Here is a 17,592-nt window from a genome sequence, read left to right as displayed (position 1 = left end):
GAAATTACGTTCTTGAAAGTAAAGGATTTGAGCTCTTGATGAGTCTTGTTGAAGTTTCCTTCATTATCTTGTTTGTTAATATTTTGATGTGTTCTTGAGATAATCGTATGAGTTTTAAGGTGGTTTTTGAGTAGATTCTTGTACACTAATCTTGGGTATTCTATTCAAAGAGATTGGGGAAGAAACCATTCGATTCTTGGTGAATTGGTGTTAGAAAACGATTAAGAAAATTCGTTAAGTTTTCTGGGAATAAAGGTGGGGCGCCACGCCACGCAGTACACCATAACTTTCCTTCTATAGTTTTGGCTCTGGGGTTCCATGCCACTCAGTACGCCACAACTTTACTTATGTAGTTCAGGCTTTGGCGCCCTGCGCCACTCAGTACGACAGGGTCGCCAGGTCCTCTATTCTTTCCCACTTCTTTCCTTTGAGTTCCCTCGAATCGTACCTATGTTTTATAGTCTATTTCTACACTCTAAGGTACATCTAAACATCATGAGATTACCCATAACATGAGATCATAACACTTGAATCCATAATTCAAATTCAAGGTAGAGCTAAGAGTCAAGTCTAGAGAGTTTCTTGGAGTCCTTCCAATAATCATTTACAATCGTTTTAAACATGTTTTAAGGACTTATGCATTGAGTTTGAGAAAGAGTAGAGCCAAGTTCATTTCTTTAAAATTATATATGGGAACTAAGTATGCCCTAAGAGTAAATGTTTTCACATATAAGATGAGAGGAAACACAGATTTTCAAAAGAGTTTTGATGAGCAGTTTTAGTACCATCTCTTTTGAGAGAAAGATCTTTTGAGTAATAATCTCAAACCACATAAAAAATTATGTTTTTAAATATATGACCTTGTTACATTTTGGGATTAGTATTGAGCACGATATGGGGACGAGTTCATATAACTTAATCTCCATAAACCATGTAGCCAACGTTGGTAGAAAGGGTCATACTTTTTAGATGATTCCTTAATACTTTTTAGCATGGACTAGTGGATCCACTTAGTAGTAGGTTCTATACCTCGGCAAAGTATAGGACAACTCTGGCAGCGCGGGTTAGACGATATATCATATCATAGCTTATAGTGATGGTTGTCGGTTAGAGAATCTCCCACAGAGTTACTTGTATTTTTTATATACAAAACTAAGTTTTTGTTGTGTATTTTTATAAACTGAGTTGCTATAAACATGCTTTAAAGTTTTTCTTTATATTTCACCTTTATAACTGCATTATATGGAAGATGAGTTAAGTTGAGAAAAGGTAAGTGTTTCTTTCAGATTCAAGTTCAAGCTTATGTCTTGCTTAGATTCCCCTTCACATTTTCGTACATTTAATGTACTGACGCCATTTTGCCTGCATCTTTTTTTATGATGCAGATACAGGTAACCAGGATCAGCATTGATGAGTCCGAGATTTGGAATCAGTTAGGGCTTTATTTATAATGATTTAGTGTCCTCAAATTATTATTTTATGCCAATAATTGATATAAAACCATTGATTTCTAGGTACATGGATCGAGGAACAAAGCAAGGACACTAATTTGCAAAAAAGAACAAAGCGAGCTAAGAGAATGAAGAAAAGCAAGCCTCGTGATCGCCAAGTCCACTTGGCAAGTCGTCGAATGGCCATTTGACTGCCTGAAGTTCTAGTGTGCCAAGCCCTGAAGGAAAGAGCCAAGTTGGTGAAAGAAAGGAGCAGTTAGCGGATAACTGAGTGGTTCCGCAATGCAGTGTTGGATCGCCCAAAGTTATAGACCTTGAGGATGCTGAAGGCCAAGGAAGAAAGGCAATGGAATTGATAAAAGGGCAGATCGCTGAGTGGATCAGAGAGCCTAACTTACTTCACCGAGTGACTCTTCGCAGCACATTTTGGCAAATATAAATACAATTTTAAACATTTAGCTTAGTATCGTTGAATCATTATTGAAGGAAAGAATTATTATTCATTCTTAATAGTATATGTGTTCTTATTTTTGAGAGTTTTTCCTTAACTTTGAAGAACTGAAGTTTTTCAATTTTGAGATATTGGAAGTGAGTCTTTGAGATTTTTCAACTTGGAACATTGCAAACACGAAATTAATCTTACCAAGTTGATGGAAACTCAGTTTGGTAATGATTTTTATCTTTTTATAATGTCTAGCTAAAACCCCAATTCTTGGGGTGTTATTATGTGATTATGGGCTTATTTAGTTTATGGGTATTGCTAATTGTTAGTTTAAATGTTATTTAGAAGTAAGTTCAATGATTAATTGTTGTTTAATTTAAGAATTGTAGTTGCAAATACAGTTCTACCCCTGTATTTTTTGCTTGCTCGAAAGAGAGGTTTTAAAGCTAAGATTATTGATTGATGGTCAGTGGGTATTAGGTTGACATGGGTTTATCTCGAGAGAGTGAATCCTAAATCAAATTCCACACATTCAGCTATGGAGAGTGAATGAACTAAGGTGTGGGTTGTTTTTATTTTGCATGCTTGTCGATGTTCAAGAGAAATCGACTTGATTCAATGTACATTGTTCGAGAGAAAGTTTACCTCCTCTATAGTTTAGCTTACTTACTAATGTCTAGCTATTTTCTAATAGTTTCAATTACCCACTTGTCTATATTAGCCTGTAATTGAATCACATCCCAAGAACCCATCTCATTATTGTTATTTCGTATTGTTTGTTGTTGTTGTAGTTGATAATTTTAAACCAAAACCCCCTTATTTGACATTTGTTTCACCCCCTGACTTCAATTATGTTTTTATTCGATAATGTCTATTCCTATGACTTATTTGACCATGTTCACACATTCCTATTGAATCTTAAACACGCACCGCTCCCTTTGGGATTCGACTCCAACTTATTCAGTTGAGTTATATAGTGATTAATGATCGTTGATGCTTAGAATTAGATAAAGTGTTTTTGAAATGTTATTAATCAAAATGGTGCCGCTGCCGGTAGTGGTATTGGTTAAGATTATTTTGGTGAAGTTGAATTTTGTTCTTGGTAGTTGAATCTACTTACTTTTAGTTTTGGTTTGTGTGTGGCTGTTTTAAAATAGAGAAAATGATTGTCAACGGGAGCAATGGTAGCCAAGTGGGCCACCAAGATGACATCGATAACTTCAACGATTTCAATGAGTCGAATGTTAATGACCCTCATCTAATTAGTGGAATTAATGCCATTCGCTTGCCTTTGGCTTAAGGAAACGTTGTGTTCCACATTAAAAGAACCATATTGTAGATCTTGCAATTGAAAGGATTGTTTTGTGGGTTGGCTCATGAGGATCCCCATGAGTATATAAGGAACTTTTTTTTATGTTTGTGGGCAGTTCTCCTTCAAGAACATATCCCAAGAGTCGGTTCGGTTGAGGTTGTTCCCATTTTCGTTAATGGGAGAAGCATATAAGTGATTGGCTGAATTGCCAAGAAACTCCATAACTTTGTGGAAGAGCTTGTCACCGCATTTCAAGTGAAAACTACCCGAGGTAGGGTGGTAACAAAGATTGGAACAGGGATGAAGGCTGGAAAGATCATGATAGAGAGTGGAGGGATTGTAACCCCCTTGGAAGGAAAGGGACAGGGAGAAGGATATGTATGTTCCTCCCCACGATCGCCAAAAGCCCAAAGATTCTGAGAGTGGCCGATCTGAGGATATGCTCTCTCGTACTCTCAACAAGGTTGAGGGGTCAAATAAAATCTTGAAAGAGATGAAGGAAGGTAAGTGACCACTCGGCGTGTCGCCGACTGGTTGGGCGAACAAAATTAATGTCACCTATAGGGTGCAAACTGAACGGTTTTAAAAGGCCAAAGGTTTAAAAGTTTAAACTCTTTCACATTCCCTCACTATTTTAACTTCCTAAAATCACACCCGCACTATATCATTCTACATTCTCACATTTTTGCTGCTCGTTAGTCATTAACTGTGTGTTAGGAGTTGGAAATCATTGCGGCCTAGCATTTCAAATCTCGTATTCGGCATAAAAGGTTGGTTTTCCAAACCCTGAACTCGTATTTAGAGGTTTTGCTCAATTACAATTGTTTTTATCTTAGTGATGTGTGCTGGCATCTCTAAATCCATGTTTGCGTGCTTGCTTGCCGATTTTAAATTTGATATCTTGCCTAAATTAACCATATTGATGATTTCCCAAATTTTGTGCTTTAAAATTGATCAAAATTGTTAGGTTGTGCTAAATTAACGTTGGGTCTAGTCTGGTGAAGTCTGAGTAACCCATATTTGTGACAAATGACGTGTTTTGCCCAATGATGGAGTGGTTGACGTCATTATTCAGGGCGTAAGTTATCAAATGGCCAATTTTGGCCAAACCGGGAGAAGTCTGAGTACCCTTGGGGCATTGGGTCTTATGGGTCTAGGTTTAATTGAACTAGTGTATTCTTTGATTTTGTTTTTGGGGGCTGCAGGGTTGATTTTGGAAGTCGGAGTAGAAAGTAGGCACGTTCGGCAGTTTGGCGAGCTAGGTCGAGCTGACCAAACCACTCGGTGGTTCGCCGAACCCCCTAGATCTCTTTTAATTTTGTGGTTTTTGATGTTTTTTCTTCTGTAACTTTCGACGAGAAGCCTTAGTTCGTTGAGTGCTCTCGGCGACCCGCCAAAAGTCTCCTTTGATCGCCCTTTCTGCGCCCCTAATCCCTAAAATGCACTGTAACTTTTGGCTGGCTAGTCTGTGCTTGCTGACTGATGTCGGTGATTCGCCGAAAGGCCCCTCACATCATCGACATGCCAATTTTTCTGGGAATTTTTAAGCCAATCTTTTTGGCGATTCCGATATCGCTCGCCAAAGTGATTAAGCGACTTTGTAGATATGGCTAGAACCAACTTGGACATGTCGCCCCGTAAAAGAGCACGGGGCATTGTAATGAATGAAGGGGCAACCAATCCTCCCAAAAAGGGAAGGAAAGAGCCTCCAAAGCGAGGAAAATGCAAGGGCAAGAAGCCCATATCTGAGGTTTCGGAGCACAACTCTGACAGCAATGGAGAGTCTTTTGACTCCCAAGCTGCATAATTTGAGCCAGAGGATGACCAGCCACTACAGTCTCGGCGGGCAGAGATTTGTGCTAGGTCTCACCCAGATACATCGAGGGTCCTAGAGGCTACCCCTCCTACAATTGATACAGTGCCAGCTCCGGCACCAACTGTGGCTCCTGTGCCACCAGTACAGGGTCCTCCTCCCCAGCTACTCAACATATTAAAAGTTGAGGGACTGAGGATGATTCTACAAGAGAAGTTGTTGTCCACAGAGGGCCTTGAGGGCATATATTCTAGGGTGAGGGAAACACTCTAGTACCATCGGTTCAAGAAGTTTACCAGGCCTCGAGGCCCATACATCCCTACATGGGTCCGGAAGTTTTACTCGGCATATGATGACCTGGTCCATAAAGGCATGAAGAAGGCCAGTAGTTTGAAACCGGTGGGGTCCATCATGGTACGGGGGACAATAGTGCACTATAGCAGTGATCACATCAACGCGGTATTTGATAGAGGGTCAGTCTTTTACTATCAAAATTTAGCTACCATTACGACTCCCTGGGATAAGCTCAAGGGCTGGCTAGCTCCCCTCATCTCAAACACCACCCCGAGGTGGATTGAGGCTAGAGCTCTGATCGAGAAGGACTTGAATGTAGCTGTGCAATATCTATTTGGATTCATCAGCAGCTCCATTAGTCCATACCATAATGAATCTATCCTCTGCCATCCTAAAGTGGCCTGCCTTGGGTCACTCATATCCAGGAGGAGCATCAACTTGGGACTCATCATAGAGCAAGAGATGGCCATGAGGGCCAAGTAAAGGAAGATGTCCCTTCCATTCTTTGTCTTGATTACAGAGTTGTGTCGGCGTGCTGGAGTTCCTGTTGATGAGACAAGAGATATTGATGTGACTACTACATCCTTCACTTACATTCGGCATATAGAGGCTGAGTACACTCGGGAGGAGGCAGATAAGAGGAGACCAGCTCCAATGGACACATCCCCGGAGATTGATGTTGAGACGATTCCTGCAGAGGGACCGTTTGCCTACTTCGGCCTCCGTGCCTTCAGGTACACCTGCTTCCACCTCTTCCTCCAATACTCCTAGCGCTTCTGCCACTTCCCAGCCCGCCAGGATTAGTCAAGCCATGATCCTGAAGATGGGGCAATTTAGCCCATTCTGCAGATGTGAGGGCTACTTGATTGGAGGCTGTGTTACCATGATGATCGAGAGTGTTATCCTAGCTACACTAACACCCCTACGAATAACTACTAAAACTCTAACGGTGAGAATTCAGACTTGTGAGAGCAGACAGGGGGCGACTTTAGAGATGATGACTTTACAAGCCGAGGTCGCTGATTTGAGAAAGGATCTGGACTACTTGAAGTCCACACAGACTTCACTTCACTTCTAGAGGAAGTTGATAATGTGGTTTCCCCGATTACTTCTGAGTTTCCTCCGGCCACCACCGGAGACGTACAAATGGATGACATAGCAGCTGATCTATCAGAGGCAGAGACCGACGAGGAGCAAATAGAGGTGTCGAAGGAGATCATCTATGAAGACCTGCTAGATCTGGAGGAGACGATTGTACAGTCGGTGATTCAGACAGCATTGATAGAGACGTCCATGGCAACCCCACTAGATCTAGTGTTAGTAATACCCCCGACACTGATGCCCAAGATCAGAGTGTTGCACCAGGCAGTGATGCCCCAACAGATGGAGCGATTGCGTAGACATAACTTTTCTTTACCTCCCTCTCTATCATTTTTATTGATTTTTAGTATTTTTATTGCATTTGAGGACAAATTGCTTTTTGTTTGTGGTGGGGTGAGATATTTCCATACCTACCTCTTGTGTTTATTACTTTTATTTATATATTGGGTTTTGTGCTGTAAATTTTATTTTGGCACTGCGTTGTGGATGTTTGATCTAGTGGCTCCTTGTTTTAATTACAAATAGTTTTTGGACCCTTCTGAAAAATTTTGCCACTTCTTGATTGTGTTGGAATGTGGTTGTTCTTGTGCAAATTTGAGTGTCTGTCATGATCAATACCGATGACTTAACTAGTGCTCTTAATCGTAAAAAAATGAATGTGCGGCTACGATGAGGCCAAATTATGTTGCGTAGGCAATATGTGAACTTATTGCATCTCATTGTGACTAGCCCATTATCGAATTGAGTCTCTTGTGATGAACATTGCATACTAGCGAAAGTGTGGAGTCTTGTTTGATATTGGTGCCAATGCCTTGTGTGATGAGCTTACCGTGAACCATGTGTGATGACACCTAGAATTTTCCTCGTTGGTCCGATTAACTAATTGATGCAAGATCTTGAAATGATCTTAGGCACTAATTTGAAGAGTAGTGAAACAATTTGACATTATACCTCTTTTGTGGCCTACCTTGTGAGTGTGTGACATTTCCTTGAACACTCTTTGAGCCCTATCCTTTTCTTGGAAGAAACTTGATGTAATTGTAACCCCTCTTTATCTATTCACCTATAATCCTCATGAATTGTGGTTTGTTTTTATAGCCAACTTAGGCCAAAAGCCTAAGTTGGGGGTGTTGTGAAAAGAGAAGGTGAATCAAGAAGTGCAAAGAAGTCCCCCTTGATCCATGGTTTTGAGAAAGGTGGAACCCCTCCATACAAAAAAAAGAGAGAAAAAGAAAAGAAGAATGCAAAAAGAAAAAGAACGAAAGTGTTGTTCTTAATGGGGTGTCCGGTATTCCATGAGAAGTAAATAATGGGGTGAATTTTGAGCATGGGTGAAAATGTTGAAGAAAAGGAAAGAAAGTGTTGTTCATACCAATTTTCTTGAGGATAGCAGCCATTGAGCCTAAATGACCATACATTTACACTCAGCCCTGTTACAAACCTAGAAAAGACCTTTTTGATCTTGAGTGAGCTGAAACGAATGTTGGTTGGAAAATAAAGGCAAACCTATGGGTGAAGTCATGCATGTGTTCCTCTTTGTGAGTGTGAGAATCGTATGTAATTCCGGAGCTATAAAGTGTTGCACCATTGTGTGTGAATATGGAATCATTTTTGTGTGAGGGAATTTGACTCATTTAGGGCTTTATTTATAATGATTTAGTGTTCTGAGATGCTTATTTTTATGCCAATAACTTATGTAAAACCCTTGATTTCTAGGTACATGGATCGAGGAACAAAGAAATGACACTAATTTGCAAAAAAGGAACAAAGTGAGCTGAAATAACAAAGAAAAACATGCCTGGTGACCGTCTAAAGTTCCAGTGTGCCAAGCCTTGAAGGAAAGAACCAAGTTAGTGAGAGAAAAGAGAAGTCGGCGGATCGCCAAGTGGTTTCGCAATGCAGTGTTGGATTTCCCAAAGTTACAGACCTGTAGGATGCTGAAGGCCAAGGTAGAAAGGCGATGGAATTGACCAAAGGGCGGATTGCCGAGTGAATCAGTGAGCCTGACTTACTTTGCCTAGTGACTCTTCTCAGCACATTTTTGGAGACTATAAATACAATTTTAAACATTTAGTTTAGTATCATTGAATCATTATTAAAGGAGAGAATCATTTTTCATTTTGAATAGTATCTGTGTTCATATTTTGGAGAGTTTTTCCTTAGCTTTAAAGAATTGAAGTTTTTCACTTTTGCAAATTTGGAAGTGGTTCTTTGAGATTCTTCAACTTGGAACATTGTAAAGAAGAAATTAATCTTACCCAATTCATGGAAACTTAATTTGGTAACGATTTTTATCTTTTTATAATGTCAAGCTAAAACCCTAATTCTTGGGTGAGTTTATATGATTATGGGCTGATTTAGTTTATGGGTATTGCTAATTGTTACTTTAAATGTTGTGTAGAAGTGAGTTCAATCATTACTTGTTGTTTAATTTAAGAATTATAGTTGCAAATGCAGTTCTATCCTTGTGTTTTTTGCTTGCTCTAGAGAGAGGTTTTAAAACTAAGATTATTGATTTATGGTCAGCGGGTATTATGTTGACATGGTTTCAGCTCAAGAGAGTGAATCCTAAACCCGATTCACACATTCAGCTTGAGAGAATGAATGGACTAAGGTGTCGGTTGTTCTTATTTTGCATGTTTGTCGATGTTCGAAAGAAATTGACTTAATTCGGGGTAAATTGATTGAGAGAAACTTTACCCCCTCTATAGTCTAGCTTACTCACTAATATCTAGCAATTTTCTAATAGTTGCAATTACCCATTTGTTTATATTAGCCTATAATCGAATAACATCCCAAGAACTTGTCTCATTATTGCTATTTTGTACTGTTTGCTACTGTTGTAGTTGATAATTTCAAACCAAAACCCCATTATTTGACATTTGTGTCACCCCCTAACTTCAATTATGCTTTTATTCGATAATGTCTATTCCTATGACTGATTTGGCCATGTTCACGGTTTCCTATTGAATTTTAAACACGTACTACTCCGTGTAAGATTCAACCCCAACTCATATAGTTGGGTTATATACTGATTAACGATCGTTGATGCTTAGAATTACATGAAGTGTCTTTGAAACGTTATTAAACAAGTATCCATCGCTTTGTTGATCCAGTTGAGCATTTCGGATCATTTGGTGAGCCTCCTTGCTTTCTGTAAGATCCCTTTTATATTGGTTTGTCATTTTAGTTTTTAGGATGATCGGGGTTCTTGTTCCGAAATCCCTTATAGTATTAGAGGCTTCACAGAAGGATAGTTATAGTTCATTAGTCTTTCAATTTTTAGTTGTTTATGTTAAGATTTGTGTTAACACTTTGGCTAGTTGAATGTTTATTTTTAAAACATTCTAAGCTTATCTATTGAGACAGTTTACTTATGATTGTTTTCAGTAGATTTCATTGTTCACTAAGTCTTCTGCTAAGAGTTAAGCCAGGCCAAGGGTTTGTTTGGGGCCAGCAATGGTCCTCGAGTGCCAGTCGCGCCCAAGGTGTAGTCTCGGGGAGTGACAAATTTGGTATCAGAGCATAGATTTCAAGAGTCCAATGATGTCTATGAAGTCGTCTATGTAGAGTCCTAGTTATTGGTGTAAAGTGCGCCACATCTATAATTAGGAGACAATAATATTTAGGAACTATCTCAGTTTTTTCAAACTCATTTTGTGCGATAGAGTTCATCTCTATAAAGTTTCTTCTAACTCGTGCTTGCACATATCTTTCGAATCATGCCTCCACGAAGAGTTGTCAGAGGTCGTCCTGCTAGAAGGAATGTTGAGGATCAAGGGGTACCTGATGCACCAGAAGTGCAACCCCAAAGAGAGGTCACTAATGCTGAGTTACATGAAGCTATCTGGATGTTGAGTCAAGTCGTGACCAACCAAGTTGGACAGCAAAGAGAGAATCAATAGGAAATGGCTCATACTTGTAGGATATGTGAGCTCTTAAGGATGAATCCTCCAAGTTTCACTAATTCAAACATCACTAAAGATCTGAAAAACTTTGTAAAGGAATTGCAGAAATTGTTTGAGGTTATACATGTTGTTGATGCTGAGCTAGTGGAACTAGTTGCATACCAACTGAAGGGTGTTGCAAGAATTTGGTTTGACCAATGGAAGAAGGGTAGAGCCGAGGGTGCACCGATTGTGAGTTGGGTTGTGTTTGAGTGTGCCTTAATGGGGCGTTTCTTTCCCCGTGAGCTAAGAGAGGCAAGGGTAAGATAATTCCTCACTCTTAAGCAGGAATATATGAGTGTGCATGAGTATAGCCTTAAGTTCACCCAACTTTCCCGTTATGCCCTAGAGATGGTTGCTGACATGAGGAACAGGATGAGTTTGTTTGTTGCTAGGTTGTCTCATCTGACAAGTAAGAAGGGCAAAACACCTATGCTAATAGGGGATTTGGACATAGCAAGGTTGATGATCCACTTGCAACAAATTGAGGAAGATAAGCCGAGAGATACAGAGGAGTTTCGAAACAAGAAGGCTAAGACAAAGAATGAGTGTAACAGTAGAAGAGCAATGCCAACCAGTCATCTTTCCAACATAAGCCAAAGGGATCTGCTCCATCATCGGCTAATGCACCTGCACCAAGGAACAGAGGTGCGTTCAATAATAAAAGTTCACAGAATTTTAGAGTTAGACCTACATAGTCTCAGGGTAGTGTGGCATGAGGTAATGGGACTCCTGCATGTGCTAAGTATGGTAGGAACCACTCAGGGGTATATCGTGATGGCTCCACTAGTTACTTCAAGTGTGGCAAAGAGGGTCACTTCATGAAAGAGTTCCCTAAGGAAAAACTGGGAGTGGAAATATAGGCAATAGAGCCCAATCTTAGTCAGTTGCTCCACCATTCAGAGTTGCACCTAGAGGAGCTACATCAGGGATCGGCGAAGGGGCAACCCGTCTATATGCTATTACCAGTCGCCAAGAGCAAGATAATTCTCCAGATGTTCCTTATATTGCTATGAATTTTGATATTGTTCTTAAACAACTTCTTGAGCCCTTCAGTGTTTCTACACTTGTTGGTAAGTCTATTCTTACTTAGTGAGTCTATCATGATTGTGCCATTTATGTCAATCACAATAGCACCATGGCTGACTTAGTCGAGTTAGACATGATAGATTTTGATGTCATTCAAGGTATGGACTAGCTTCATGCCTATTATTCCTCAGTTGATTGTAGAACTTGAGTAGTTAAGTTCCAGTTTCCTAATAAACCAGTTATATAATGGATGAGTAGTTCAGTAGTGCCTAAGGGTCGTTTCATTTTGTACCTTATGGCCAGAAAGTTAGTTTCCAAGGGGTGTATCTAGCACTTAGTCTAAGTTAATGACTCTAGTGTTGAGACACCACCTATTCAGTCAGTTTTAGTTGTTAGTGAGTTTCCAAAAGTCTTCCCACATGATCTTCACGGAGTCCTTCATAAGCGAGAAATAGACTTCGGTATCGATATTCTTCCCGATACTCATCTTATCTCTATTCCGCCATATAGAATGGATCCAGTAGAGTTAAAAGAGCATTTGAAAGATCCCCAAAAGTGTAACACCCCAGAAACTAGTAGACTAAACTAGGGCTAGGTGTGAGCCAAATAAGAGGACCAGGGCAGTCCACTCTTACATAGACACTACCTCACCTTCCACGACCACCACCACGCCTCATGGTGAGGACCACGGCTCGTGGTGTAGCTCATGGTGGGCTAGGCTGTGGCTAAACAAAGACTTCCTAAAACAACCTCTTTCAGACGAGCAACTTCATGGATCATGGTGATGACCACGACTTGTGGGAAGGCTCGTGATGGTGCCTTAGATTTTTAGGGGTTAATGGTATGGTTGCCTAGCTACTTTATCATGACCACGAGAGGTACCATGGCTCGTGGAGCCTTACGTGAAGGGCTTTTCATTAGACTTAGAGTGTAGGGTCAACTTCAAATGATCATATATATTAGCTCAAAACGAATTAGGTAGGCCATGACTTATATAATTAAAGGTCTCTGAGTCGTCTTTCCAATTCCACCGAGTTAGCCCAATTTCAATCTCGGGGTAAAACGTTATCCTCGAAATAGTGAAGCACTGTCAGGCAGAAAATTGTTCACAACCCATTTGATGGGCCGTGGTGAAGATGACGATCCGTAAAGGCTTCAGTCATGCCATTTCAGCAGTTTCCAGCAAGTAACTTCTTGGGCCTTTTCCCAAATGTTTTACCTCAAAGTTATGTCGTTTTGGCCAACCCTAGGACCCATGTTTAAATCACTTTAACCACAAAACTCACCCAATTAAGTGGCTATATTTTATATTATTTTTAAATAAATATATAAGATATTTTTAGTCATTAAACACCTAATCAAAATCAAAAGTTCATTTTCATCACAATATTTCTCTGTCTAAAAACCCAGGAAGAAGAAGAGTAAAATTGAAGCTTGGGCTTGAAGAAAGCAACGGTTTTTCATCAAATTCTTCAAGGATTGATCATGAAGGTATGGTAGTTTTCATATTTGGGTAGATTCCACCCAAAGCGTCCCTTCAAAACTTGATTTCAAAACATCCAATTTTCCCCAATTTCAAGAGTTTTGTTAGAAATTCATTGTTTCCTTTTAAAAGTGATTTAAATGGTTGAATTATGTTAGGTTATGATTGAATTGCTGATTTATGGTTGAATTTTGATGAAATTCCTCCAAGAACCCATGGATCCCCTCTATTGCTAAAATTGTGATCTTAATTGAATTAATTGATTTTAGAAGCATGTAAATGGGTCTTGTATGAATTAATTGAATTGATTGAATTGTATTATTTCCCATATCTAATGTAGATATTCTAGATGTTGGGTTGAATGTGATTCATGATTCTTAAGGTGCAAGTTATGTGAACTTGTACATGAACATGAGAATTATACATGTGCTTCAAGATTTATGTTGAGAATGAAGATTCTATGATCATAGTGTAATTACATGATTTTAGTATTCTTATACATGTATTCTTAATTAACCTAAGATTCTATAGTGATATTAATATAGCCTAGTGTTATGTCTTGAAAGAAGCAAATTGATGCTTTAGATGTGATCTTCTAAGATTGATGAACTTCTTTATGAATTACTTGAGATTAGAACACCTAGATACGAATTTCTTAAAAGTAAAGTTTCTAGACATGAGTTGATTAGATTAGGTCTAATATGATGAAAATGGTTGAGTGGTATTGTGATTGAGTTTATATGATACCATATGACTATAGTTGATTAAGAATGAAGCATGTGGTTAGATTACCTTGAGAATTAGGTATACATGATGAACATGTGAAGAATTGCTTGAGAGTAAGGCTTGTAGCATGAAGATGACCTCTAGGGCTTTAAGGGTAAAAGCTAATATGAATAAGCTAAGGATGTTAACGTTTAAAAAAAGAAGCTATTATGTATGGTTGAATGGTATATGGCATTATGGTGGAAATACTTGACCCACATGACCTATAATATGAACTCGTGAGTTTATGCATGAAATGAATTATTTACATGAATTATGATTATATGTATGCCTCATGTAGTGAATGTTAGATGTCTTGACTTAATATTATATTCGAATGCAAGATATGAGAGGTATGCATGATTATGATATTGTGTGCATGTTTTATGAACACTTTGAGAGTGAAGTGTCTATGAACATAATGTTGTTGTTGTGTTATTGAAAGGATAATCACACACACACCCCATGAATGATTATGACTATGATGTCAGTAAAGTGTTGATTGAGTTATTGAATCATGATATTCCCCTTATCTAATGTAGTAATTCTAGATGTATGGGTTGAGTTTGATTCAAAGCCCTTGAAGGGCAAATTATAAGGGTTTGTACATGTTGATAGGAATTGTGTATGAGCTTATGATTCACTTAGAAAGTGAAGATCCTATGACTATGGTGTAATTGTGGTATTGATTGGAGAGGTCATTCTCCCTTAGACCCTTACACATTATGATGGATGAATTATGTATGACTATGATGATCTTGTGGTGTTGAAAGAAAGGTTATTCTCATAAGCACACTATGAACATGGTGTGAAAGGTTTACTCACATATTGATGATTCGAAGGTTGAAAGGCCATTCCCAACTATTGAATATATGAGCTATGTAATGATATCATGTTGGATTGATTATTAGTTCATTCTTCTATAAACATGAACTTAAAGGGAATTATGCTTAGCACCGAGAGGATATGAAAATGAGATGGAAGCTTCACGCCAGTTAGTCCGGCTTCCTAATGGATTCCTTCATGCCACTTAGTCCGGGTTCCCAAAATAGTTATTTCATGAGATGGAAACCTTCACGTCAGTTAGTCTGGGCTTCTAGTAGAAATCTCCATATCCCATAACTATGTGCCCACATATGTCCTTAGCTAGTGGATCCATCTAAAACCTAATACATGAGTTCTACCTTAGGGAAGTAGGACACCTCTTTTTTGTGTGGGGGCAAGACACCGGATTCCATGTAGCTCAACATGGTCTATGTCGTTTAAGGCTATTTCCCTCGATGAACAAGAACAAGAACATTAACTATGAACAAAAACATGAGTTATGTACTATGGTTTCTCAAGGGTTTCTACTTGGTATGAATGGGGGTATGAGACTTCATTCATGCATTTCACTAGCAGGCTTTGAGAGTGGGCTTGGTATGTTTTTCTTATGACATGATGATTATGAGTTAATGAGTGTTTGATGTGAATTACGAACATGAACATGAACTATACATATGAATTCTTAAGAAGTTCTACTTAGTGTGAATGGGTGGTATGGGACTTCACTTATACATTGCACAAGTAGGCTTCGAAAGGGGTTATGGTGTGGTTTCCTTATGCTATGAATATATAAATAAAAATTTATGCATGTATGATAAGGATTGTTGCTAAGAGTGAATTTCCTTGTTGTAAGCTATGAACAATAATGTTTCCTTGTCTATCATTATTTACTATGGATGAGATAAAAGAATGATAAGCATGAGCATGGTGGCCTAAAAGTGGTACTTAGTGTAGATAGGATTATGGGATCCTATCTATACAGTTCACAAGTATAACCTAGGATTACTTGTGTGATGGTTCTATTATGATGAGATGATATTGGTATTTAATTATGTATGTGAACTATGTCTTATGATGATTGGTGTATGCATTATGTTGGAGACTATGTTTGTGATTATCTTGATACACTTTATCCTATGATGAATTGTCTTATGGGTTACATTCCCAAACTATTTCAAAGATGATGTTTCAAAATTGGCATATAGCATGGTTTCAACTATAATGTCCTTTTTAGCATATTTTAAAGATTTTTATGCATGGCTATCATACTTAGTACATTTCTGTGCTAACCCATATTTTTTCTACACTTTTCACAAATTGTAGGGTTTGGAGACTTTGGTTCTACTCTTGGAAGCTAGTTTTCTAAGAAGCAAGGCGTTGAAGATTTGGTGAATCCTCAAAGCTTCGAGGACAAACCCAACATCCCCTTTAGATATTTCCTTTATGTCTTAGACTTTTGTAAGGTTTGTGTCCCTAAGATTGTATTCAAGTGTTATAGATGGTTTGAGACATAGTGTTGTAGATTCCCATTTGTTTTTATAAGAGACTTCGATTGTAAAGAGAAGTTTTAAATTTATGCACTTTTTCCTATGTTCTTATGTTGTGATATGCTATGAGAGTTGTATGATGCTTTTTGGAGTCTTGAATGCCATGTTACATCTAGGGGGTAGCCTTGGGTCGTGACAAACATGGTATCAGAGCACATAATTTTGGGATGGTTTTAGGATGTCTCAAACAACATCTAGTTATGAAGCGCTCCACATTTATGAATAGGAGGCTATTGGGTGTTAGGAAAATTTGACTTCTTCATTTTTCAAGTCGTGCCATAGAGTTTAACTCTATAGTGTCTCTCCCTCCTATTTCTTATCCGATGGTCTTTAGGATATGACCACTTGAAGGGCTCATGATACAAGGATCGAGGGAGAAAAGGGTTAGTAGTAATGTCAATTATGGCTATGTGACTAGATGATTCTTAATATGATAGATTTAGATGATGTCCTTTGGTGTAGGTGGGTTGCTTTATGGTTATGTGTTTTGTTGGAGGATTTGATGAATTGTGGTGTTTAAGTGATGCCTAGAAATGTTGAGTAGTAGACTCCTTTAAAAGAGGATAGAAGTGTAATTATCCATGGTTTAGAATAACCTTGTGTGATAGATGTGAAAAGTTGAGTGATAACTTGCTCCGAACATAGAAGTTGAAAGAAATGGTGCCTAGAAAAGTCCATGTAGGTTTACTCCCAAGGCGGAGATAATGTGCTTAGATAGCAAAATCGTTGAGTGTTCTAGATGTTCATGATTTGGATTGGCTTGAAATTCTCACCTTAAGAGGTGTAGTGAGTTTGAGAAGTCTAGTCCCGGTTTGGTAGGCTCATATGAGACCTTAAGTGGTGTTGGTAAGGTTGCTTGTGAGCTAGAGTTTCTTAATGAGAACCTCTCTAATTTAGGGGTACTGGTTGGGATCTTAGACTGGCAAGTTAATAAATAGAAGACTAAGGAAGTGCTTCCATGAGAATGTTGAGGAGTGGTATTTTAGTAAGGGTTTTAGTTGAGGGTGCTACTTGGGAGGCCAAGGACCAATGAGATGTCCTGATATCCTTATATTCCCTTCTATTACTCCTCTAGCTTAAGATGATAAGTCATCCTTGACTCGTTTCATGATTGTGGAGTCTTGCATATTATATGTATCCCATAATTTCCTTGTCCCATAGAGTTACCCTTGTTAACAGTGGTAAGGCTTGGATGTATGGTTGTTAGACCTCTATTGTTTTTAGAACCCGGTAAGGTTATTATGAGTGTTGGTCATGCTTTGGGATTGTTTGAAAGGAGTAGTATGTGAGGTCTTAGTAGGGGGATTACTCCGAAGGGGGAGATGGTATGCTTAGATAGCGAGATTAATTGTGAGTCCCGATACCCTCATCCATTTCTTCTATTCCTATTCTAGCTTGAGACCAAGAGTTCCTTTTTGGGCTTGTCTTATGTTTTGGAGTCATGTGCGATTTAGAAAATTTCCAAGATCTCCTTATGTTATGCATGTTCTTGAGATAAATCTTGTTTTGTATAAAATGAGTTTTCATGATTTACATGTTCCTCATGTTGTTGTGCATTTTTGTATGATGATGGCATATTTGAC

Source organism: Solanum verrucosum, unplaced genomic scaffold (genome assembly GCF_900185275.1).
Source record: "Solanum verrucosum unplaced genomic scaffold, falcon-dt-bn FXZP01000087.1, whole genome shotgun sequence".
Taxonomy (NCBI): domain Eukaryota; kingdom Viridiplantae; phylum Streptophyta; class Magnoliopsida; order Solanales; family Solanaceae; genus Solanum; species Solanum verrucosum.
The sequence above is the reverse complement of the archived record's forward strand: the minus strand, read 5'-3'. Positions refer to the sequence as shown.